This window comes from Macaca thibetana, chromosome 10, assembly GCF_024542745.1.
Source record: "Macaca thibetana thibetana isolate TM-01 chromosome 10, ASM2454274v1, whole genome shotgun sequence".
NCBI classification, from domain to species: Eukaryota; Metazoa; Chordata; class Mammalia; order Primates; family Cercopithecidae; genus Macaca; species Macaca thibetana.
In genome coordinates, this window is record NC_065587.1 from 78,497,807 (window position 1) to 78,525,163 (window position 27,357).

Sequence of the window (27,357 nt, forward strand, 5' to 3'; positions counted from 1 at the left end):
GGGAAGTTACTGCTATCATCCTTCCTAAGCAAATAAAAACTCTAGGGACAACTCTGGAATTTTCTATCTGACTCGTTTTTCATTATTTTTTAGTAAGGTACAGTGATATTATTATTCTTAGTCACCCTGGATGATTCCAATAATGATTTTGAGATTTTTCCAGCCATTCTATAGAATGCATATCATTTATAAGGTTCTACTTCACTGCTGTGGGCACAGTTGCATTGTGAATGTTTTATATTTTCCAGATGATAATATCATATGAAACATGATACCATCCTTTTGCGTTTTGATAATCCCTACCTCCAGCAAGCTCAAGCTCAAAAAATAAATCATATGATTTATTTTTCCATTTCAGTTTAGTTCAAATAAAACACAACAGAAATTTTTTCAAAAATTGTCCAGTGTTGAAAGAAATATTGAAAAAGTAGTTGCAGAAGCCTATCTAACTATGCAAATGTTTTCACCAAATATCTCTAAACTCTTTGCTTTTAAATAAACTTCATACCAGCATAAAGTCTTACTTTTAAATTTGTTTTCTAGGATAAAATTTTTTAAATGCATCTTTCTAAAATGTCACTTGCCTTATATTTAAATTATTAAATAAGTTGGTCCACATTTTTGGAAAGCGAGATTAAGAAGGTACAATATATAAGGATAAAACGATGCAAAAAATATAGAGCAATACTCACTCAAATTCAAAGGTAATAAATTCAATACTTTAATGACCAAGAGGGTAATATAAACAATTAAAATGGCCTGATTATAGGCAGTAGGGAGTGATGGGGACTGTGACAAAGTGAAGACTCCATGACCAATCCATGTTAGAGGCAGCTGCTACTCAGCTACAGCATATGATTGTCATGAAGAAACATGGTCAGTGTTGACAAATTTTGCAACTATGTGTATGTGTGTGTATTTGTGTGTGTGATTTTTTGAATAAGAGAAGCCAGAAATCTAGATTTTTTTTTTCTGGGAAATTTCACACTTTCTGTGTTAAACAGAACACACTTATACCACAAAATTAGATACTGCTCTAAATTGACATAGTCAAATATTTAGTACCTAATAGAATTCACAGTGTTCTAGACCTTCCAACTTTAGAAGAATAGCTCAATTCGATTTAAAAGACAGTAAAAATCTCCAGTTTTCATATCCTGTTACCTAGGGATTAGTAGGCTCTAAATGGTAAGTGATTCTTTCAACGAGTGTAGACTCCTAATATCCCAACACAGGACCTTGCCTTAGAAATCCAAGCTGAAGCACGCAAGGTAACTGCTGTCATAGATAGTACCCATATATTGCTTTAAAAAATCCCTGGCATTTATCATCCTAGAATCCTCTATCTCCGAGAATTCTGCCGTAAACATATCTGACCAGAAGCCTGAAAAGCCCTTGGGACTCACCCTGGGGAACCCCTTGCTGGGATCACTCACTTTGATTTATTTCTCTCCCAAACTTTCTGATTTCTTCCTCATTTCATAGTGCATCTGTTGCTATGGAAACATTGGTGCCGAAGACTTGGGCAGAACCATATAAAACCCCACCTTTCACTACACAAATCAAGTGATATTTGAGCAGGAATCACACCACCAATTAGGCATATTCATACCAGGTTTGGGACAATAGAGCAGTAGGTGTTAAGCTGCATCTAGCAATCAAATAATTATTCTCAATGTTTTTCAAGAAGCTCAGTTTATTTGCTCTATTGTTGGGAAGCCGGCTCTCAGCTTATAGTTTGCTTCATCACTTTCTCTCTTTTCCATGTGTTTAGAATCTCCACCTTATATCCACATCCAATATTGGAATATTTGTCTTTCTCCAACCAGAAACAGGTAGAGGGTTTAATCTTTCTCTCTGCCTCTTTTTTATTCACAGAAAATAGAAAACTAATATTAGTGTGAAACTAGTTTGTGTATTTTTAAAGAAAATGGATGAGATAACTTTCAGATTAGTTAATTTTAGATTAGCCAACTTTTGTTTAGGACCCCAAACAGAACTTTTCTTATCCACTGAGTTGCTGCATACCATAGCTTTGATGGTCTTGGATTCAGATGATACAGGGTTTGACTCTGCCTCTTGACTCTATCTAACTGAATGATATTTTGACTTGAGTGGCCCTTTAAATCATGGCACCACCCTTTCTCATTCGTATTCAAATTTTTTAGCCTGGGTAATATCCATTCATCCATAGTCATTTATTAAAGACCTAACATGTGTAGGTGTAAAGCCAGGTGCTGGGGATACGAAGATGAAGAAACAAGATGCCTGCTTTAGAAGAGTTCCCAGTTTAGTGCAAGAAGGGAGTTAAGTTTAAAAAAAAATCTACAAAACATTGTGATGTCTGTTTGAGAGGAACAATCCAGAACCATGTGGGAGGATTTTGGGATAGGGGTGGGGTGGGAGAAGGTGGTAGCTGGACAGAAACTTTTCAATGAAGGGGTGATACTCAGATAACAGAAGATCATTTTGGGGGTAGGAATGAAAGAGAAGAGATAGGAGGCTGACACAAGATCTAATTGAGAGATGCAAAGGGGAGTGGCAGTGGAGACAGGGAAGGGCACATGCAAAAAGTGTTTTTTAGGTTGCAATTTATTTATTTATTTAGAGACAGAGTCTTGCTTTGTCGCCCAGGCTGGAGTGCAGTGGCACAATCTCAGCTCACTGCAACCTCTGCCTCCCGGGTTCAAGCAATTCTCCTGCCTCAGCCTCCCGAGTAGCTAGGATCACAGGCGTGCGCCACCATGCCCAGCTAATTTTTCTGTATTTTTAGTAGGGACAGGGTTTCACCACGTTGGCCAGGCTGGTCTCGAACTCCTGACCTCAGGTGATCCTAGAGTGCTGGGATTACAGAGGTGAGCCACCGTGCCCAACCAAGTTGCAATTTAGATACCGCTTGGCTGTGAGGGTGGGAGAAGAGTAGACTCTACTTGGAGTCCTAAAGAGATAGCACACAACTTGCAGGTAGGTAGCTGTTATCTTAAAAACTCTCAAAAAGGATTAAACCACTACTTAAGGCATGAATAACTATTATTCAAATATTATTGGCAAATTCTTTTTTTTTATTTGTTTCCCTATCTCTAATACCTAAAGAAGAGAGAACATTGTCCTAAAAACCACCAGGATGAGAAAAACTCTAAGTTGTGTTTCTGTAAAATTTTTTTAAATCCCCCTCCTCCATCAGTGTTCTTATTTTTAGAAGTTAAATCATACCCACATAACAACTGTTCCTACTTTAGAGGAAGAATCTTTCTTTTAAACAAATAAAGTGTAAATGTTCTATTCTTTCAGGAAGTTCACTTCCTGGGTCAGTAAACTGTAATGTAGCTATAAAATAAGGGGGCAACAGAGCTGACAGCTAAAAACAATTAGCTAAAAAATCAGTATTATACAAACACCATTTGCACGATTCCAGTGACCATTAGAAACAAACACAGGAAGTTCCCACTAGAAAACAGCTAAATAATTTCTTAATCGTATGCCAACCTTGAATTTTAATTGGAAATGAAGCTAATAACTGTTGTGTCTATCAGAGATCTCATATTTGGAACCAAAGGTGGGAGTTTCTCTCTCTGTGTTTTTCTCTTTCCCCTTCCCTCGCTTCCTCCTTTCCTTCTCCCATTATGTAAGTTGTTATCAAAAGAGTGATGGAACCAATATCGATTGCAGAAAGTCTTCTTGGTTCAGTTGGACAATAGGGTAATAGAAGAGTAGTAGGGGCATGAACCAGTGCCAATTTACCTTATGGCCAATTTACCTTTATCATCAATGACACAATGGCAATTCCGTTGAAAATTAGCAAAGGAAATCCCACAACTGGACATCTGTTTAAAAAGGTAAGTTAAATTTGCTTCTTATACAAGCAACGAAATATTGATTTTTGGTTTGGAACATTCAGTTAATCATAATACCAAACACAGCAAGGCAGTCCATGCATTTACTCTCCCTTTTCATGAGGAAATCTACACGAACAGGAATGCTGAATCGGAGGATCTGACAGTATTGGAGAGTCAAAGTGGGTTGATTAATCCAATGACTTTTAAATTATTGGAGGTTCAAGGACCTCAAACAAAACTTTTCTTATCCATTGAATTGTTATATACCACAGTGTTTATGGCCTTTGGATTCAGATGATCCGGGGCTTCTTGATTCTATCTAGCTGAATGATATTTTGCCTTGAGTGACCTATTTTATGGGGCTTTTATGAAGACTAATTAATACACACAGGTAAAACACTTGGATGTGGGCTTAACACATCTTGTTCAATATGTTAGCTATAATCACAAAAAGTATATTTTTCTTATCATCTACATTGCCATTGCACAATTAGCTAATTATGCATGTGCGTCTCAACAATTGAGTGGTACCTTTCTAAAACAGTTACCTGAGCAGGCCTGATCCTAACATTTGAGAGACAAGAGTACAAAAGGAGTCCCACATATTACAGATCTCAATATTTAAATACTATAAATCAAGCTAAAAAATGTTAATTTAAACGTGTTATATCTTCCTGGCTTAACAAATAATCCCTTCCTAACAACCTAGAAGCCAGATTTAAATTTAGAATACTTAAATTTGGGAACATAGCAAAGCAAGGAGACCCAGTCTCTGGTCCCCTCCCCATCCCTTCCTCTTTCAACCATGGCCTTCAGCACCTGTGTGGAGACTACAAAGTCCACAAGTCCAAGCTCCATTTACACCTCCCACCAACAGTCTTTTTTCAGCCCCCATGGGGCCCAGGAGCCCCATGAGCAGTGAATTCCAAGGTCCCAGCTACGCAGAGCAAGACTCAGAGGGAGGCAAAGGGCTCCAGGGGAAACGTGGGGTCTTTGTTGCAGAGGAGCAGGGCTGTCCAGGTGATGAGAAGTTGGAGTACAGAGTAGCAGAGCCCTCTAATATGCAGGGACCGGTACAGGTACCTCTCTTGCTAGTTTAAGATTATTTTTTCTGTCCTGTTTTTAGTGCAAGTGAAGAACAATTACCTCCTTTTTCTCTTCCACTTACAAATCATCTTTCTTCACAGAAAAGTTTATAAAGAGTTATAAAAGCAACAACATGATTGTTAAGTTACCTGGACAGCCACAGACATTTCCTATTTATCATGAGAGCTACAGTAAGAATATGCACTGATCTGAGTATGATCTTTTCATATTTAGTTAATAATAACTTTATTAACCAAAGCTAATTGAACCAAGAGGGCCATATTCATGGTGAACTAAACTCAAACATGACTATTGGGCTTGCTGAATGTAAGATCATTCAGAAAAGAAGGCCAGACCCGTGTTGGTGCCTGATCTATTTCCAAATTATATCTCTTGCTTCTGCTTCACTGTTTCTTTCAGATTATACCTTTCTAGGATTTTCTCTTATCTGAGAAAATGGGACCTTCCTTTCAAAATTCCTGCTGGTATATGAGGATCAAGCTGAAAAGCCACACTCTTCCTGACATGTCACTGCTGGCTCCAAGAGGAAAAAGTACGTTCTGTGTGGGGCACCCATATTGTACCTTCAATGATGCACATCACAGTGAACATTACACCATGAACCTTAAGTTAAACCCCCATGTCATAGCAAATGTTTCCTGTGGGAAGGGAAGAGAGGGATGACTGGTATTCAACCCTGTTTGCCCCTAAGTCCTAGGGTAATGGGCATTTCTGTTGTCTTTTTTTGTTTTGGTTTGGTTTTGGTTTTTTAGCACCCATCACATCTCTTGTGTTTCTTTCACTGGAAAAGGGTAGTGGGCCTACTAATCAAGGTACTCCCACTCCTATCCTATGCCCAGTGGGTTGGGTGTAGGGGAAGAACCCCAAGCATAGCAACCAGTGGACTGTGGTCAAGCTCAGAACAAGTCATTCTTGGCTAGAGTCTCTTCCAAAGCTCCTGATATCTAGACCTGGAGCTAACTAGCTTCGTCTGCTTCCAAGCTGTTTTGGGATGTGTGTGTGTGTGCGCGTGCGTGTGTGTGTGTGTGTGTGTGTGTGTGATTCCCTACCCTCCGCCACATTCCTGGCAATTCTTTTAGCTACCTGATATCCTTCTAGTAAATTCCTTTTGCTGGAGTTAGGCAGAGTTTCCTTCATTTGCATGCAATCTAAAAGTCATTGCTGATACACTTGGCAGAGCCCCTGACACAAGAGAGAATCAATGAATGTTTGTTACATAAATGAATAATTACAACCTAAATGTATATCACTGCTTATTTATAAAATAGTGGGTTTTTTTCTGATTCATAAAACAACACATCATTGGCTAATTTGTTTTTTTTTCAAGGCAGGGCCTCACTCTGTCGCCCAGGCTGGAGTGCAGTGGCGCAATCTTGGCTCACTACAATCTGCACCTCATGGGCTCAGACATTCCTTCCACCTCAGCCACCTGAGTAGCTGAAATTACAGGCATGCACCACCATGCCCAGCTAACTTTTGTATTTTTTGTAGTGAAGGGGTTTTGCCATGTTGGTCAGCCTGGTGTCAAACTCCTGAGCTCAAGCGATCCACCTGCCTGAAGCTCCCAAAGTGGCGAGATTACAGGTGTGAGCCACCACGCCCGACCTACTACATTTTTTAAAATTTGGAAAAGTATAACAAAATAAAAGCCATCCATACTTCTACCACTAGAGATTGCCTAACTTTTGAATTTGTTCTGTTTTTTTTTAATATACTTGCATGACGTTTTCATTTCACAAAACACGTATTAACAATACAATATATGTAGTAGTGCATTTTGTTTTTTTCCACTTAAAATTGTGGTGAAGGTTGTTTCATGTCACTATATAATCTTCAAAATGATTAATTTTAATACCTATATAGTAGTCTGTTATCTTGGGACCTTAAATATCTTTACCAAGCTCCCAAGTTCTAGTTATATAGGTTCTTTTTAATATTTATTACTATGAAATATATTATAATACACAATTTTACCTGCATCTACTTCCTTACCAAAGACAAAAGCAAACATAAAATAAAAAGCAAGCGGAATAGCACATCAAATAATTAGAACTTTTAAAAGCTTTTGACAATTTTTTTAAATTTCATTTAATTTTAATGTCATTCATTTTAATTTCAATTACAGCTGTTTATTTTAATAAACAGCTGGAGCACAGTAATGCGATCTCGGCTTGCTGCAACCTCCACCTCTCAGGTTCAAGCAATTCTCCTGCTTCAGCCTCCCAAGAAGTTGAGATCACAGGAGTGTGCCACCATACCCAGCTATTTTTTTTTTTGTATTTTAGTAGAGAAGGGGTTTTCCTATGTTGGCCAGGGTGGTCTCAAACTCCTGGCCGCAAGTGATTCACCTGCCTTGGCCTCCCAAAGTGCTGGTATTATAGGCATGAGCCACCGTGCCTGGCAGACATTTTGATAAGTATTTTTAAACTTTTCTGTAGGAAGGTTGTATTATGTAACCCTCCCACCACAAGTAATGAAAGAGATTGTCCTTCTCACTGCATCCTTGCCAGTATTGAGTTTATTTTTTGAATTTTTTACTTATTTAATATATAAAACACAGCACCTCATTTTTATTTTAATTTGCATTTCTGTGATTAATAGTAATAACATTTATTAAATGTGTGCATTGGTCTTTTATTTCTTCCTTTTGAATTATGCATTCAGATATTTGGACAATTCTATGGGGTGCTATTCTATTGTTTACTCACTGATTTGCAAGAGTTCCTCAAGGCTATCATGAACTGTCATATCACGTTTGGTGTCAATATTGTTTTCCATGATTCTGTTCTGCTTTAAAATGCATGCATTTCTGCATATGAAAGTTTAAAATATATTCAAATCTTTATTTTGCTTTGTGATTCTTCCCATTGATTTTATATTTAAAAAGTACTTCCCCTAAAGTTAGTTAAATATTTTATTCTAGCTTTGTTTTCCACCTTGCATAAAAACTTAAAATTTATGTGGAATTTCGTTTGGAGGGTCATGTAAACAGAGGTTCTTAGTTGAATGCTTTCTATACACTTAGCCAAGTTCCATGACGTTTTCGTCAAATACTCCTCCCTGGTTCATAATGCTTTCTCTGTCATATTTCTGGTTCTAAGAATGACCTAAATCTGTTTCCAGGCTCTTCTACTCCACTGAGCTATTAATCAATTCTTACACCAGTACTACATTGCTATAATGATTGTAGTTCAATGATCAAATTTATTTTTGTTTCAACAATGGCACCCATTACCACTACCACTCCCATCTACCTACCTTCACCCCACCACCCACATCCACCACCCACCACCCCCATCCATACCACCTCATCCACCACCTTCATGTATTCATCTCTACCGTCAAACTTCCCCCACCTCCACCATCCCCAAAACTCCACTCCCCACACCACCTGTATTTACCACCACCTCCCATCTTACCACCACCACTCACCTTCCCCACCACCACTACTATTCTTTGGAAAAGTTTTCTTTTATTTTTATATAGTGATTCTTCCAGATGGATGTTAGAATCATTTTGTAAGGTTCTCCCAAATCCCAATGTAATAAAACTATATAATTGATCTGGGAAAAATAACCGTTTCATAATATTCATCTTTCTACCAAAGCATAAGGTATATCTTTCTTTTTTTGCTTCTCAGTTTATTGGTTTGAGTAAAATTGTATAGCTTTCTACAAAGGCTTTTATATATTTCTTATTATTCACAAGTATTTTATGTACGTTTTCTATTGTTCCTACTCAATTTATATATTAGTTAATTCATGAATAGAATCATTTTCCCTTCTACTTTTTAGTTAATAAAACACTGGCATTTAGGGTGGCCATCGATTTTTGAACATGTATTTTATAACAAACAACCTTACTGAAATTTCATACCAGTTCCTTTAGGTTTTAATTGATCCCATGGTGTATCCATCACTTTTAAACAAAATCAAGACACACTGTCTAATTTTTGGTTACTTATATGAGAAGCTTCACTTAAGCATAGGCATTAAATACTATTTTACTATTTTTTTTAAAATCACCCTTTTATGAGATGAATATAAAGACCTGAAATTGAAGCCACTTTAGAAATCTAAAACATAACACGTGTTCCTCTGCTGAACTACATTCATTTTCTTTGGGCACTCCGTCTTACTATTCAAAACTACAAAAAGGGCTCTGAATGAGAGACATTAAGTCACTTCTCACTTGGATTAAACAGGACAAATTAAAACAATAAAACAATTCAGAATTTTGACAGAAACACACCAGCAACTTGTTGCCACATAAAGAGTAATTTGTCTCCTAATTTAACTCCAGAGATAATGGCCAGGATGATTTTTTAAATAAAACATTTTTTAAATGTTTTATTTAAAATATATATAAAATATATAGTGAGAAAGCAATTGCATGCTCTTCTATATATGAGCAAATACCTTTTTCCCCAGATAAGCATACATTTCCTATTTCAAAAGATCAGGATAATAGTACTAACAAATCATTAATTCACAAAATATTTGTTGTGCTCCTAGTAAGTGTGGGGTTCTGTGTTATTGGGAAAGATTAGAGGGCTATAGTGATGATTATGGACAGGAACTGAAGAGACACTGGCATATAACAGAAGCTCAACAAATAATTAAGTGTATTATTTATTTATTATTATACATAATGATTATTAATTATTGTTTACTATAAATTTCCAGAAGACTGAAAGTCTAGCTCACCATTGTCTTCCAAGGGCCTTAGCATGGCAAATATACACATGCAATAAATATTTGCAGAATATTTGTTGACTGATTGATGTATTTTTACAAAAACCTCAGTTGCCAAAAAAATATTTTGACTCAATTCTTAACTTCTAGCCTAAATCAGTTCTTAAAAGATGCATTTGTTAAAGCCAAGAATACTCCCCTTTTGAAGTCAGAATAAGGTTCTAAATTGCTCTTTCTACACTAGAAAAAAAAAAAAACCTTCTAAAAATCAGATCTTTAAGTTGGCACAGGAAAATGCTATGAGGCAGAGTATTCGTTCCTTCACTCATTCGCCAAATGTTTATTGAGGACCTTCTGCATATAAGACATAAAATAAATGGCCATTATAGGGCTTACAGACATAGCCAAACAAACAAACAGGCAATTGCAAACTGGAATAAGTGTGTGGAATAAAAGTAAAAGGATGATGAGAGAGTTGGGTTGGTGGGGAAGAGAGGTCAAGGAAGCCCAAGGGATGAGTATGACCCACACTGGTAAAATATAGAGGGAAGATGGTTGGGGATGTTCAGAAACAGACAGAGGGTCAGTGTGACAGCATCAAGAGGAAGAGATGCACAAGATGAGGCTGGCCAAGTACCAAAGGCTCTAGGAGTCTCTGGAATCTGTCCCAGGTATGTGGGTGGTATTTTATGTAGGGAACTGACATTATCCTATCTGCTCTGCCTGAAGGATTAGAAGAGCCAGGCAAGGAACCAAGGTTCTTGTTAGGAAGTTATACTAGTGGTCCAGGTAAGAGATGGTAGCTTGAAGTTTGATAGTGGTGGTGGCGGGGATAGAAAGAATTTATTAAGATGTATTTAGAGATCTATATAGAAAATAGCATTTATGAGACTATATGATGGTTTTAAATGTGGAAGGTCAAGGGAATGGAGGTGTCAAAGGTGATTCTGGTTGGGTTTCTGGTTAAAGCAACTCCATGGATAGTGGTGCCATTTACCAGGTTAAGAAGGACTAGAAAGTTGTTAGCTTATCTTTGTTGCTATTATTGTTTTTGTTGTTTAATGCATTTTGTTTGTTTTGCATTTGCTTGGAAGGGTAGCAAAAAGGATGGAAGGCAACATCAACAAATCATTTGGGGACAGAGTATGTTTGAGATACTCTAGAAGACCCAGGTCCTGGGTTGTCGTGGCTCCCAGGTAAGTGACATGTATAAGTGAGGTACCTTTGAACCCTGCTCTTCCCTACCATGGTTGTGTATATAAAGCCTCAAATAGGTTAGTTCCCTTAAATAATCTTTAAAGTATTTTCTGAACCTATGCTACTCTATCTTTACCTTCTGCTCTTATGCTAACATAATGTTAATGTGGTCATTAAACACAGTTCAGAGGGATGTTGGTGTACTGGGCTGAAGAGTGTCTCCCAAGAATTCATGCCCATCCAGAACCTGTGTATATGACGTTTGGAAGTCAGGCCTTTGCAAATGTAATCTGGTTAACATGAGGTCATACTGAATAAGGAACAGGTCCTAAATCCACTATGAATGATGTCCGTATAAGAAGAGGGAAATTTGGACACAGGGACAGAGACAGAGAGGAAGATGCCATGTGAAGACAGAGGCAGAGATTGGAGTTATGCTGCCACAAGCCAGGGAATACCTGGGGCTACCAGAAGCTGGAAAAGGCAAGCAAGAATCCTCCCTTAGAGGTTTTGGAGGGTGCACGGCCTTGCCAACACCTTGATTTTGGACCTCTAGCCTCCAGAACTATGAGAGAATAAACGTCTGTGGTTTTAAGCCACCCAGTTTTGGTAACTTGTTATAACAGCCCTAGGAAACTAATATAGTTGGGAAATTTAAGGGAATTAACTGAGCCTGAATCATTATATAGGACACATAGTATAGATTCAGTAAATATCCATTTCCCTCTTACTCATAATGGTCATCACCATTTTCCTGGTGATTTAAATTATGAGTAATCCATACATCTACTCATCTAGGTAGGTCTTACTATTCCCAGGACTGTTTTATAAGTGAGGAAACTGAGGCTTAGGAAAGTTAAGTAATTTTCCCAGAATCACAAAGCTAAACACAGAAGAGTCAGATTTCAAATGCCTGCCTCCCATACCTACAGCATTTCAGCAGGCCCTGACAGAGTGGAAAGGCACTGCCAGACTAGATTTTCAGTGCTTAGATATTAACTGATTCAATGCTTAGATATCAATTTTCAATTGATATCTAATTAATAGCAATTAAAACTCACATTATTAATAAAATAACAAGCTGCAGAGACCTAGTACAATCTCTACCTATTCACAGAAGAACACACGATTTTTAGTCTAAGGTCAGCATTACCCAGGAACTTGCCATTGGCTTCTATTGCTTCCATTTAGCAGTGCACCTGCCTTGCACATATGTATTCCAAGTCAAGGTATTATCATCAGATTGGACATTTATGGCTTTGATTTACTTAAATGCATTTTCCTTATGTATTCCTCCACTTCATTTTGATGATACTGACTCATTCTCGCCACCTAACAAGACTATAAAAATAAATAGCGCGAGTGCAGAGGAAACTGTCTCCAAACTTCATATCCAAGATGCCTATCCTTTATATTATAAAGCAAAAGATAAACCCATACTTTAAATTTACCTTTCTCCCTAACTAACCTGTTTACCTTTCTCCCCAACATTGAGTTGTTGTGCTATTGAATATAACAGATACACAAATCTAAGGTGGCAGAGCTGTTATTATAGGGTGTCATTTTCATATAATTCTAGTGTGGGAGGGGCTTCTAAAAAGCATCTTGTCCATCTGTATCAGGTAAGAAAAAGAGTGTCTACAGCCTCCAAGCCCCAAAAGAGAAGCGGTTGCACTAAGAGATTTTGTGAGTTACCTAAGACCCTGTGGCTATATCTTGGTAGAACTCTGTAGAATGGCAGGTTTCCTGATTTCCCTAAAAGTGTGTTCAGTCTTTCAAGCTGTCATCAACTATTAACAATGACACTTTCCTCTGGCTTTGTGCCAACTTTTCTTTTTGTTTATTATTCTGGCCATAAAAAGATCACCATAAATAGCCTCAGCGATTCAGGTTTCCTTAATTGATATCTAATGTTGACAAATTAACTCAGCCCGAGTTGAAAGCTCCATATACACACACACGGTTTCAAGAAGGGCGATCGCGCTTATCCTCCAAACTGAGCAGTGATGATCCCTGGACTTCTCAAGTTTACCCTCTAGGAGGCTGACATGGCACACAATTTTGACAAGAGTTTGGAACCGAGATCCTCTTCCACGCCCTGCCCACAAGGGTGCCCACAAGCAGAAGTTCTCTCTCTCTCTCCATTACAACCCACCACGCGCGCGCGCGCACACACACACGCGCGCACACACATACACACACACACACACACACACACACACAAATAACAAAGGAAAACACAGCCCCATAAAGGCTCAGCTATTGCATCCTCCAGTCCACACCTGCCAAAAGACAAAAACCATACGGGAATCCTGCCCTGGCAATATGTCCAGCACTCCTCGGGAAAAGCAGCGCCGTGACACCCCCAGGGTGTGCGCGGCTGTATACACACAAAGAACTGGTGCTGGGCTTGCGAGCGGTTCGGGGTACCAGCAGGATCTCAGGGCTGGAATCCGGGGTTCTCCTCCACGCCCTCCCGCCCAGCAAAATGGAACTATCCTTTATTTGACCCGTAGAGACCCCAGGCTGGATAGTAGCGCAAGGGTTGGGGGTGGGCGGTCCCCTATCCCTACCCTCCAGGCAGCAGGTCCCTAGCCTTTGCATCTCCTAGGAGATGCATGATCGCGCTGTCACAGAGGTCCTCTTCGCATCCTCTCCCGTCAAAGCGAGATGCTCCGGGTACCAGCGGCGCGCATCCCCGCAGGCGCCTCTCCTCGCGCGGACACCCACCCAGGCAGCCCCGACAGGCGCGCCTGCCTACCTGGTGGCCGGCTGTCAGCGAAGCGGCGGTGCCTCAGCCCCTTCTCAGCTGCTACAGCGCTCCCAGCGCCATGTTCCCGGTCTCCCCGGGCGCACGCTGGGGAACTACTACGGGCTGGGTAGGGGCAAGGGGGGCGGGGGCCAGCGGGAGGGGGTGGGAGGCAGAGCCACAGCTTTCTACTCTCCACCCAAACCTCCCCCAGTTACTGAGCATGCCCAGCTGCCCGGCTTCGCTCCTCGGAGGACTGTCCATGAGCGCACGCAGCTGCTCCGGGTTTTCGCTGCAGCCGGCGGGAGGCAGGCGGTAGCTGCGGCCGGGGGTGGAGGTGAGGGGGAGGGTCGGGGGGCGTGTCTATACTCCGGGTGCAGGAGCCGGGAGCTGGAGCAGGCGACCAATCCAGTCACGCTTACTCCCAGCGGTCCCCGGCGGGGGCAGCTCCTGCACGCCCTCTCCCCCAGCACTCGGGATTTGCAGAAATTTTGTTCAGGACCATTGCAGGATTGAGCTTTGCTTAAGAGGCTAGCAGAGGTGGGGAGGAGGAGGGGCTGAGAAGCAGAACATCGGGTTGGCTGCTTTGCCACCACCTGGACCGGTGCTTCTCAAACTTTAATGTGCCTGTGAATTAAAATGCAGATTCAGATTCAATTGGCTGTGTCCTGAGATTCTGCAAGTCTAACAACCTCCCAAGTGATGCTGCTGCTGCTGGCCCTCCCACCACTCTGAATAGCAAGGATCTAGATAACCCCTTATCTGTGACCTCTGAGTGGTCATCCTTCAATCCGCCAGCCCAGCAATGGTCTCTGGTGTCCACAGAGACTCCTCTAGCCTGGGGTTGCTGGGCCTTCCCTGGAAGGAGTCTTCGTGGGGGTAGGCTCCACGAAGCTTCTGACCACCCAGCTTCTCCTTGGCTGCTGTCTGATTTACAATTTAAGGCCCAGGGGAAGAAGGATTCCTGGACCTTTTCATGCTCACTTTGCTAGTTGACTAGTAAGCCAGTTGCTGGTTGAGCTGCCCTAATCAAGTCTGAACCAGTCTGCCTTGGCTGTCCCCTTGCCTTTCCTGAGCTGGGACAAAAACTCAGACTGGGCATCAAAGTGTTTATTGTCTAATAGCAAGCTTGGGCTTGCCCAGTTAAGAAAACTGACAGATTATGACAAACATATAGCGCATTTTTGGACCAAGAGATGACAAGCCTTTGTGTTGAGTGATGTTTGGGCTGAAGTTTGCAATGATATTTGGCGGTTCAACTTAAACTTCCCAGTTGCCTACTGACCTCCCAGACTCTTGAAGTCTCCAGCATTATCAAGACTCTAGTGAATGAAAGACATTCACGAAGTAGTCCTGAGGTTTCACCCTTGGAAATGAAGAAGCCACGCCCTTGACTGTCTTCAGCTGCCACAAGGGTACCCTTATGAGCTAGTAGTGGATATGGAATCTGATCCCATAACTAGATAGCAGGTTACAAAATAAGGATTTGTATCTGGCCATTCCCTACTATACTCAATGACCTTAGACAGTTTTCTAGCTAATAGTATAACAGTTATCATTTCCCCTTGCTTGTTTTCCATTCACTTAGTACCTTTTATATCATACTGGCCATCTCAAAACAGAAACCACAGGATAAATGGATGATTACTTTTCTCCCTCAGTAGTCCTGTGTCCTTGTGTATCATACTCTCTTTTTCCATTTAGAGGAGTAAGAGCCTCTAAATTCATCTCTTCCTTCTCAAAGCTGCACACAGCCCTAACAACCTACCCACTGCCACCACTGTCACACCCACAACTATATGCATAAGTATTCTCTACTTTTGATTTTCTTATATGTGTGCTCACATAGATGCAAAAGCCAGAACATATTTTTACTGAGATAGAGTTTGTCATTGGTTAGTATCAGTTAAAATTTTTATTTGGAATGTTGAACTTTAATCACTTAAAATAGCCTTCCTGTTATACATAAAGTTTGTGTTCGTACGTTTGTTTCTGCTAGTTAAATATGATGATGATTGTTAGCTGCCTCAAATTTATTTTGGAAGCATGCAAGGTAAAAATTATAGATGAATAATAATACTATTTCTGTAAATACTGCATTGCATGAATTCCTAAGGGTTTTCTTTGTATGTAATGTCATTTCTTGAAAGTTTAGTCTGCAGTATTTGACTAACGACCAACATCTGTGGGTGGGAGTGATACAGGAAGCAGGAGCAGGCAGAGGTGGAAGCTAAGCTGTGATGCAGGCCAATTGCAGTCTTTGTCAGCCCCTTAGGGAGCTCACTAGCTAGGATGATTCTTCAGAATGACCATGAGTTGGTCTGAGATAGTCAGTCTTTTATATCCACATCAATCATTGAGCATGGGCTGTTCCTAGGAGGGGCATGAACTTAAGACAGGCAGCTCTGGCAATCCTTAAAGGCAAAGACAGCTAAAGACCTCCGTCAGCTGTAGTCCCTACAGCTGCAGTAACAAATCCTTCACTTAAGGGGAATTTAGGCAAAACATTACTTTGTCCACCACATTGATATATTTATTGAATACAGCACTTTTGAACACACAAAGTAGAACTCTACTGATTTGTCAGAGAGATTGTAAAACTTTATTTTTAAATAAGTAGTAGACTTTCTCTCTGGCTCAAAGATTTAAAAGTTGGAAAATAACCCATAATCAGCCTTCGAGAGTATACTATCTATTTAGGTATCTGACTGTATGCATTTTTTATAGGAGGAGTTTAATTATGATTTATTGAGCAGGCATGTATTTATTGTCTACCATTTAAGACATAATTTTCTCTACTGTCAAAATCTGTATTTATAATTTGTAATGGGGTAGGAATAAGTGTTTGAAAGTAAATAGAAGTGTGTTTTTCAATAAAACAGAGCTACCAACTAGTAAAAATTTCATGAGAAACTAATGTCAACAAATCTCGTTAACACCAAAAACTGTGACAAGATGAACCTGAGGGGTGGAGAACTTGGTAGACTGTCTGACAGGGATGTAAGACAGCATGCTGGAACCCAGGTTCAGACTACCCGACTTATTCTCTTTACCTTCTCCATGCTATGCATCTACAAATGGCTGGAATTCTTGAAAGATGATCCACAACCATTAGGGAACCAGCATGGAGTCTAGAATGGAAACAGGACATTTGCTCAGATAGTGGAGGTAGGGAAAGAACAGGACATGGAAAAGAATGTTTCAAGGAACATAAACAAAAAACATATGAAGTATAGGTCTCTAAAGAAGAATTCCCCCAAGGAAACAGAAAAAAAGGTTCAGACAAATAATTTTTCCCAGAGTTTCAAAGGAATGAAAGGCAGTATAATGTGAATCATGTTTTTTAAAAGCACCATAAAGAAATATAAGGATTTAAAGACAATAAGACTAAATGAAAGATAAACTAGCAGAGTTCAGGGAAAAATAAAAGTCATTAAACCACTCAAAAGATGAGAGACTAAGGACTGGGCATGGTGTTTCACTCCTATAATCTCAGGACTTTGGGAGGCCAAGAGGGGTGGATCACCTGAGGTCAGGAGTTCAAGATTGGCCTGGTCAACATAGGGAAACCCGTTTCTACTACAAATATAAAAAACTAGCTGGGTGTGGTGGCGGGTACCTGTAATCCCAGCTGCTCCGAAGGCTGAGGCAAAAGAATCACTTGAACCTGGGAGGCAAAGGTTGCAGTGAGCTGAGATTGCGCCACTGTACTCCAAGCTGGGCGCGACAGAGTGAGACTCTGTCTCAAAAAAAAAAAAAAAAAAAAAAAAGAAAGAAAGAAAGAAAGAGAAAAAGAAAGAGAGAAAGAGAATAGGGGAAAAAAAAAAAAAAAGACTAGCCACAACTGAAAACACAGTGATAGATAGACAAGTACTTAGCTACTAACAAATAAGGTATAAAACAAATCACAGACCATTTTTATGAAACACAAACAAAGGAGATCCAACACATGTACAACCAGTAGTATACAGGAGCTGGCTTGCACCAGCTTGCAAGAGCTGATCGGGGATATGTAGTGCTTCCTAACTCCATTTTCAGTAACAGCTTGAAATCAGCCACTGTGGAAGTATTTACACCCACACAAATGGACAAATGCTACAAATCAGGGTTTTGTTTATTTGTTTGTTTGTTTTCAGACAACTGATTATTACATATCTACCAGAACACTACTTTTTACAACCTTTGCTGTTAAAAAAAAAAAAAAAAAAAAGGATCAAATGGAAAAGAAAAAAGTGATCAAAGATATAATGGAAGCACAAAAGTTAATTTCCTGAAATAGAGAGTGTTAGATCAGCAGAACGAAAGAACACAATTGTCTCGGGAAAAAAAAAGAATCAACCTGGAACAATTAACCCTAAAATATATCCTACTGAAGTTACAGAACTTCAAAGACAAATAATGTTCTGAATATCCAGACAGAAAAGGCAATTTACATATAAGAAAAAGAAAATCAGTGTACATTTAGATTTCTTCACAGCATCAAGCAATGCCTGAGGGTGTTCTAAGGGAAAGAAAGGGTGACCTAAGAATGTTTGTTTTCCTACACTGGTGTTCTTCAGATTTTCAAGGCAATAGTCAATTTTTCTCAAACAAAATAAATCAGTATACACAGCAGACAAAAACCTTTATAATATTCTACTTCATCATCAAATTTATACAACTAAGAGATAAATTTAAAACATAAATCTCATGAACGATGAAGCTGTGGTCAAATGTTGTGATAATGATAATCATATTTATTTTAAAATAAATCTAAGACTAAACCACTGTGTTTGGCAGTTTTAAATCAGAACATAAATATAAACCTTGACAATGTCAATATCATTGGATAACTTACTAAAACCTGAAGGTAGAAGGAAGGGAGTTGTAAGGATGTTTAAGTATAATAATTTCCTCAGCAAGTGGTCAATGTACATTATTAAAGTTGCAGCAGATAGATAGAAAACCCCACCTCCAATCTCATCATGCTTTTTTCAGTCTATTTTTCTTACCTTTAAGGAAATATGTTTCAAACTTATCTCCCTTGATATGAAAAAAAGCCTTTTTCTGAAGTTGAGAAATTACTACAGGCACATTTTAGCTTCTTTTCTTATTTAATTTTAATAAGATTAAATATAATTTAGTTTTAAAGTAGCTTGTGTGCTATCATCCACATATGGATGATACTTGAAAAAGTGTATCTGTCAACTTATCCTACCTTATACTTTTATCTCTTTCTATACAGGAAGATTTATGGAATATTATAAACCAAGGGATATTTTTGACGAAAAGATTTTGAGTTGATTGTTTGCTTCTCTATATTCCTTAGAATTGCTTGAAATTTTAGACAATAAATGTATGTGTTTTAAAAATAAGCCATTATTTTCTTCAAAATATCCCAAAATATTATTTCTTTTTTTAATGTATTAAAAGTTTACAGAAAGCTGGGTGCAGGGGTACATGCCTATAGTCCCATCTACTCAGGAGACTGAGGTGGGAGGATCACTTAAACCCAAGAGTTCAATGCCAGCCTGAAAAACAAAGACCTTGTTCCTAAAAATAGCTTTTTAATTAAAAAAAAAAAGCCTTACAGAGTATGAAAAAGGAATGAAAATGGAATGAAAACAGATAATTAAAATAAGTCTGGATTAAAATTACTCATTTAGACAAAAATGAAGAGAAGACACAAATCACCAGCATTGGGAATAAAATAGGGACTAAAAGTACAGATCCCGAAGTCATTAAAAGGATAATTTAAGTAAATACTTGGAAAACCTTTGTGTTCATAAATTCAACCACTTACAATAAATAGACAATTTCTGAAAACCACACACTAACAAAAACTCAAGTAAGATAAAATATGTAAGCTGAATAGTCCCGGAACCACTGATGAAATTGGAATTCATAACTTAAAAGCTCCCTAAAATGAAATATCCAGAGATTTAAACTTGACAAATAACCTGTAATCAGCAATTGAGAGGATATTGTCTATTTAGGTATCTGGCTATAAACTTTTCTTAATATGAAGTGTTTAATTATAATTTAGTGAGAGTGTTTTAGTGGGGAAATCTACCAACTGTGGAATAAGAATTACATCATTTTTTTCACAATTTTCTTGAGACAACATAAGAGAATATTTCCCAGCTCATTTAATGAAACCACTCTTACCCTGATACCAAAATCAAACAAATTCAGTAGGAAAGAAAACAAAACTACAAACAAACATCTTCCGCCCCCCAGGTTCAAGCAATTCTCTTGCCTCAGCCTCCCAAGTAGCTGGGATTGCAGGCATGTGCTACCGCTTAGATGCAAAAATCCCGAAAAAAAAGATACCAAACTGAGTCTTATAATGTATAAGAATAATTATACATTGTCAAGTGGGGCTTCTTTCAGGAATTAAGGGCAGATTTACTATTGAAAAATAATGTAATTCACCATACTAAAAACTGAAAAAGAAAAAAAGTAATATGATCACATCAATTGATGCAGAAAAAAATTTGACAAAACCCAACACATGTTTATGAGTAAAACTTTCAGCAAGTTAGGAATTGAGGGGAATGACCTCAACTTGATAAAAAGCATCTACAAAAAACCTCTGGCTAACATCAAACTTACAGGTGAAAAGACTGAATGCTTTCCCCCTAAGGTGTAGAACAAGGAAAGCATGACTATTCTTACCAATCTTACTCAATATGGTAATGAAAATTCTAGCTGAATTCTAGCTCACTGAAATGAGGCAAGAAAAATAACTGTCTCTATCTGCAGATGACATGATTGTCTAGGAATCAAATGCCAAAGAATCGACCAAATAACTCCTAGAAATAATAAATGAGTTCTGGAAAGTTGCAGCATAAAAGATCAACACACATGCAAAATTTTACTTCTGTGTACTAATCATGAACGTACAGAAAATACAATTTAAAACACAATGCCATTTACAATTTCCTAAAAAAATGAAATACTTAGGTTTAAACTTAACAAATTATATACAGTATCTGTATGCTGACAATTACAAAATACAAATGAAATAAGTCAAAGTAGACCTAAATAAATGGAGAGGCATACTATATTCATAGATTAGAAGACTCAGTATAGCAAAGGTATCAATTTCTCCTAAACTGATCTATATAATTAGTGAAATTTCTACAAAATTATCAGTGTATTTTTTATAGATATAGACAAATTTATTCTAAAATTTATATGGAAAGGCATGGGTTTAGAATAGCTAAACAATTTGACCAGGAAGAATAAGATAGGAGGAATCACTCTATCCAAACATTAAGACTTGCTCTATAGCTGCAGTAATCATGACAGCATAGTAATAGCAGAGTGATAGACACATAGATCAATGGAATCGAATAGAGAACCCAGAAATAGACCCATATAAATATGAACAACCAATTTTTGACAAAAGTGAAAAAACAATTTATTGGAGTAAAACAGCTTTTCAACAAATGGTGCTATAACAATTGAACATATATAGGCAAAAACAAACACACACACAAGAAAAAAAAACAAATAAACAAAAAACACAACCTCCTCACAGCTAAAATCAATGGTGAAAGACTGAAAGCTTTTCCTCTAAGATCAGGACAAAGATAAAGATGCCTACGTTTACCACTATTATTCTATATAGTATTGGAAGTGCTAGCAAGAGAAATCAGGCAAAAAAATAAAAAGAAAAAGAAGAAGAAACATCCACATTTGAAAAAGATGAATTAAAATTACCTTTGTTTGCAGATGACATGATCTCTTATGTAGAAAATCCTAACAAGTCCACACACACACACACACACACACACACACACACACACCCATTAGAACTAATATCAAATTCAACCCAGTTGCAGGACACAATATAAACACACAAAAATCAGTTGCATTTCTATACAGTAACACTGAACAATCTCAAAAGGAAAATAGGAAAACAATTTTATTTACAATAGCATTAAAAAGAATAAAGGCCGGGCGCGGTGGCTCAAGCCTGTAATCCCAGCACTTTGGGAGGCCGAGACGGGCGGATCACGAGGTCAGGAGATCGAGACCATCCTGGCTAACACGGTGAAACCCCGTCTCTACTAAAAAATACAAAAAACTAGCCGGGCGAGGTGGCGGGCGCCTGTAGTCCCAGCTACTCGGGAGGCTGAGGCAGGAGAATGGCGGGAACCCGGGAGGCGGAGCTTGCAGTGAGCTGAGATCCGGCCACAGCACTCCAGCCTGGGCGACAGAGCGAGACTCCGCCTCAAAAATAAAATAAAATAAAATAAAATAAAATAAAATAAAATAAAAAGAATAAAATGCCTAGAAATTAACTTCACCAAAGAGGTGAAAGACTTGTATGCTGAAAACTACAAAATACTTCTTTTTTTTTTTTTTTTTTTTTTTTTTTTTTTGAGACAGAGTCTCACTCTATTGCCTGGGCTGGAATGCAGTGGCGCAATCTCGGCTCACTGCAACTTCTGCCTCCCAGGTTCAAGCAATTCTCTTGCTTCAGCCTCCCAAGTAGCTGGGATTACAGGCGTGTGCTACCACACCCTGCTAATTTTTTTTTTTTTTTTTTTTTTTTTTTTTTTGTATTTTTGGTAGAGACAGGGTTTCATCACGTTGGCCAGACTGGTATTGAACTTCTGTCCTCAGGTAATCCACCCACCTCAGCCTCCCAAAGTGCTAGGATTACAAGCGTGAGCCACCATGCCTGGCCCAAAATACTTCTTAAGAAATTAAAGCAGACTGATAAGGTTTGGATTTGTGTTCCCACCCAAATCTCATGTCGAATTGAAATCCCCGGTATTAGAGGAGGGGCCTGGTAGGAAGTGACTGGATTATGGGGGTGGATTTGCCTCTTGTTCTTTTCATGATAGTGAGTGAAATCTGTTTTTTGTTTTTTTTTTTTTTTAATAAGTGTGTATCACCTCCCATTCACTCCCTTCCTTCTGCTCTGGTCATGTAAGATGTACCTCCTTCCTCTTTGCCTTCCACCATGATTGTAAGTTTCCTGAGGCCTCCCCAGCCATGCTTCCTATACAGCCTGTGGAATCATGAGCCAATTAAGCCTCGTTTTAAAATAAATTACCCAGTCTCAGGTAATTATTAATAGCAATGCAAGAATGGACTAATACACAGACATAAATAAATAGAAAGACATCCCATGTTCATAGATTGGAAGACCTAATATTGTTAAGATATCGATACTACCTAAAGCAGTCTACAGATTCCATGCAATCCCTAGCAAAATCCAAATGTTTTTGCAGCAGAAGAAAGATCTATCCTAAAATTCATAGGGAATCTCAAGTGACTGATAATAGCCAAAACAGACCTTGAAAAAGAAGAACAAAGTTAAAAGACTAACATTTTTATTTCAAAGCTCTCTACAAAGCAACAATAATCAAAAGAGTATGGTATTGGCATTAAATCATAGACTGATGAAGTAGAATAGAAAGCCCAGAAATAAACCCTTGCATATTATCAAATGATTCTTGACAAGGTTGCCAAGACCATTCAGGGTGGGGAAAGAACAGTCTTTTTAACAAATGGCACTGGGAAAACTGAGCATCCACTTGCAAAAAGTGAAGATGAGCCCTTTGTTACCTAACATCATATACAGAAATTAGCTACATTTTTACCAAAGATGTAAACATAAGTGCCAAACCCATAAAACTCTTAGAAGAAAACATAAAGGAAAACCTACACAACCTTGAATTTAGCAATAATTTTAGTACGACACCAAGAGTGTAGAATAAAAAAGAAAAATTTGATAAGTTGGACTACATAAGATTTAAAACTTCTGTGCAAAAGACACAATCAACAGAGCGAAAAGGCACCCCGTATTATGGGAAAAAATATTTGCAAATCATATATCTGGTAAGGAATCAACATTCAGAAGATAGAAAGAACTCCTAAAACTCAACAACAATTTAAAAAACTTTAATATAAAATAGGCAAATAACTTATATGACATTTTTCCAAAGAAGACATAAAATAAGCACCTGATATGAAGCTTAACATCACTAATCAGAGAAATGCAAATCAAAACTACAAATACCACCTCTCACTTATTAGCATGGCTACTTTAAAAACACAAAAAATAGCAGACGTTGGCAAGGATGTGGAGAATTAGAACACTTGTGAACTGCTGGTGAGAATGTAGAATGGTACAGCTTCTATAGAAAACACTATTGCAGTTTTTCAAAATAAACATAGAATTAACATAGACAATTCCACTTCTGGGTATATACCCAAAAAACTGAAAGCAAGGAGTTGAGCAAATATTTGTACACCAATATTTATTGCAGCATTATTTGCAATAGCCAAAAGATGGAAACAACCCAACCATCAACAGATGAATGAAAAAACAAAACGTGGTATGCACATGGAAGGGGATAATCTTCATCCCTGAAAAGGATGGAATTCTGTTACATGTGACAACGTGGATAAACCTTGAAGCCATGACGCTAAGTGAGCTAAACACAGAAGGATAAATATTGTGTAATTCCACTTAGTTGAGGTGTCTAGGATAGTCAAATTCATAGATACAAGAAGTAGACTAGTGGATACCAGAGGCTAGGGAAAGGGAGGAATGCCGAGTTATTGCTTAATAGATACAGAGTTTCTGTTTGAAATGATTAAAAAGTTGTAGTGATGGATAGTGGTAATGGTTGCAAAACAAGGGGAGTGTACTTAATGCCGTTAAACTGTACCCTTAAAAATGGTTACAATGTTAAATTTTATGTTGTGAATATTTTACTATAATCAAAACCAAACTGAACAGAAAAAAATCTTCAACCTAAACCTCATACCTTACACAAAGATTAACTCAAAATGGGTTTAGATGTAAAACATAACATTCTAAAAATTAGCAGAAAACCTTTGAGATCTAGGTCTCAGAAAGAGTTCTTAGACCTGACACCAAAACCATGATCTATAAAAAGTAAGACTGATAAATTAGACCTCATCAAAATTAAAAACGTATTCTCTGTGAAAGACCATGTGAAGAGGATGAACAAACAAGGTACAAACTGGAAGAAAATACTTTCAAACTATCTATCTGACATACAGAGTATATAAAGAACTCTCAAATCTCAACAGAAAAAGAAATCTAAACAGAAAATGGTTAAGAGACAAGAGCAGACATTTCACCCAAGAGAATATACAGATGGCAAATAGGCACACAAAAGGATGTTCAATGTCATTAAACATTAGGGAAATTCAAATTGAAACCACAATGAGATGTCACTAGACACCTATCGGACTGGCTGAAATAGAAAATAGTGACAACACCAAATGCTGGTGAGGATGCAGAGAAACTGTATAAATCATTCGTTGATAGTGGGAATGTAAAATGGTACAACCACTCTGAACAAACAGTTTGGTAGTTTCTTACAAAACTAAATATACTGTTGTCATATGATCCAGCAATTACATTTCTGGGCATTGTTGTGGGGTGAATACTTGCATCCCCCTAAAATTCATATTTTGAAATCCTACATGCCAGTTTGATGGTGTTAGGAGATGGGTTCTTTGGGAAATAATTAGGATTAGATGAGGTCACGAAGGTGAAGCCCTTATGAAAAGAATTAGTGTCCTTATGTTAGTGCTGAGAAAGCTACTTTCCCCTTCCTGCATGTGAGATTCCAGAGAGAAGACCACTGTACTTAGACCCTCACCAGACACTGAATCTGCTGGTGCTTTCATCTAGGACTTGCCAGACTCCAGAACTGTGAGAAATAAATGTATGTTGTTTGTATCTTTTGTTAGAAGTTTTTGGTCTTTCGTTATAATAGCCTGAATGAACTAAGACAGACATTCCTCTCAGAGAAATGAAAACTGAAAATTCACTTTCACACAGAAACATGAACAAGAATTGTCGGAGCAGCTTTATTTATTATAGCCAAAAATTGGAGACAGGCTTCAATAGGTAAATGGTTAAACAAACTGTGGTACATATTAATACATACCATGAAATAGTACTCAGCAATAAAAAGAAGTGATTGATTTGTGCCACACCATGGATTATAAATCTGCAAGGAATTATGCTTAGTGAAAAATACCCTAAAAGGTTATATACTATCTATATAACATTTTTGAAATGACAAAATTTTATGAATGTAGAACAGACTGATAGTTGTCAGGGGTTAAGGAGGGAATGAGAGGTGCAGGAGGAAGGTGGATGTTGTTATAAAATAGCGACAGGAGGTATCCTGTGGTGATAGAACTATGTCTTGACTGTGATGGTGACTATATGAACTACACATGGGGTGTAATTGTGGAACTACACAGAGAGAGAAATACATACATACATACATATACATATACATATACATCAAATACATATACATATACAAAAATAGCCGGGTGTGGTGGTGCACACCTGTATGTATGTATATATGTATGTATGTGTGTATATGTATTTATGTATTTGTGTATGTATTGTATTGTGTATGTATTTCTCTCTGTGTGTGTAGTTAACTATATATGTATGTGTATATATACATATATGTATATATTACTTATATATACATACATGTATTAAACATTAATGTATTATATATAATATAGTATTATATATAATATATAATACTTATATATGCATTATATATAATACATATAATATACAGATATAATATATTATACATATTATATATTATATATAATGTATATACAATAATATAATATATTATACATATTATATACTATATATAATACATATATTTGTATTATACATATATACATATATATATAGATATACATGTATATATATATAGAGAGAGAAATGAGTACAAGCAAAACCAGAGATATCTAAGTAAGATTACTGAATTGCATCAATGTCAAGATCTTGGTTGTGATAGTGTACTATAGTTTTGCAAGATGTTGGGGAAAGTTAGATTAAGAATACACTGCTCTTTCTGCGTTTCTTAGAACTACATGGGAATCTACAATTATCTCAATAAGAATTTCAATTAAAAAGTAATTCATGGCCAGGTGCAGTGGCTCACACCTATAATCTCAACACTTTGGGAGGCTGAGGCAGGGGGATCTCTTGAAGCTAGGAGTTTGAGACCCGCCTGGCCAACATGGTGAAACCCTGTCTCTACTAAAAATACAAAAATTAGCCAGGCATGGTGGTGGGTGCCTGTAATCATAGCTATTTGGGAGGCTAATGCAGGAGAATCTCTTGAAGCCAGGAGGCAGAGGTTGCTGTGAGCCGAGATCACACCACTGCATTCCAGTCTGGGCAACAGGCTCAATAACATAACATAACATAACATAACATAACATAACATAACATAACATAACATAACTAAAAATAAAAAAATTAGCCAGGCATGGTGGCGCATGCCTGTAATCCCAGCTACTTGGGTGGCTGAGGCACAAGAATTGCTTGAATGTGGGAGGTGGAGGTTGCATTGAACCGAGATCATCCTGGGCAACAGAGAAAGACTCTGTCTCAAAACAAACAAACACAAGTAATTCATATATCCCTAACTTACTTTACCAACATTTACTGAGCACTTCCTATGTCAATGCTGTCCCACAGAACTTTCTGTGATAATGGAAATGTTCTATATATTCATTGAATAATACAGTAGCCACTGGCCATGTGTGGCTACTAAGCACTTGAAATGTAACTAGTGTGACTCAGAAACTGAATTTTTAATTTTATTTAATTTAAGTCTAAATAGCCACATGTATCTAATGACTACCATGTTGGGCAGCACAGTCCTATAAGTCAATTACTAGGAAAGGTATTGGCAACCCTAAAATGAACACGAGTCTTCCAGAAACTAAGTCTATTTAA

General features: G+C 37.9%; 1 protein-coding gene across 3 annotated transcripts in view; it reads right to left on the reverse strand.

Moving 5' to 3' along the window:
• The window catches only part of PAK5 (p21 (RAC1) activated kinase 5), a 603,498-nt gene that overhangs the window by 286,777 nt on the left and 289,364 nt on the right, over window positions 1-27,357 (reverse strand). The window contains exon 1 of one of the 3 annotated variants that reach the window (XR_007717043.1): window positions 13,596-13,867. The gene's annotated coding sequence lies outside the window, so the exon portion shown is untranslated. Of the gene's footprint in view, window positions 1-13,595; window positions 13,900-27,357 lie in introns of those variants that run through there. The other 2 variants (XM_050745056.1, XM_050745055.1) reach the window with 2 other exon arrangements.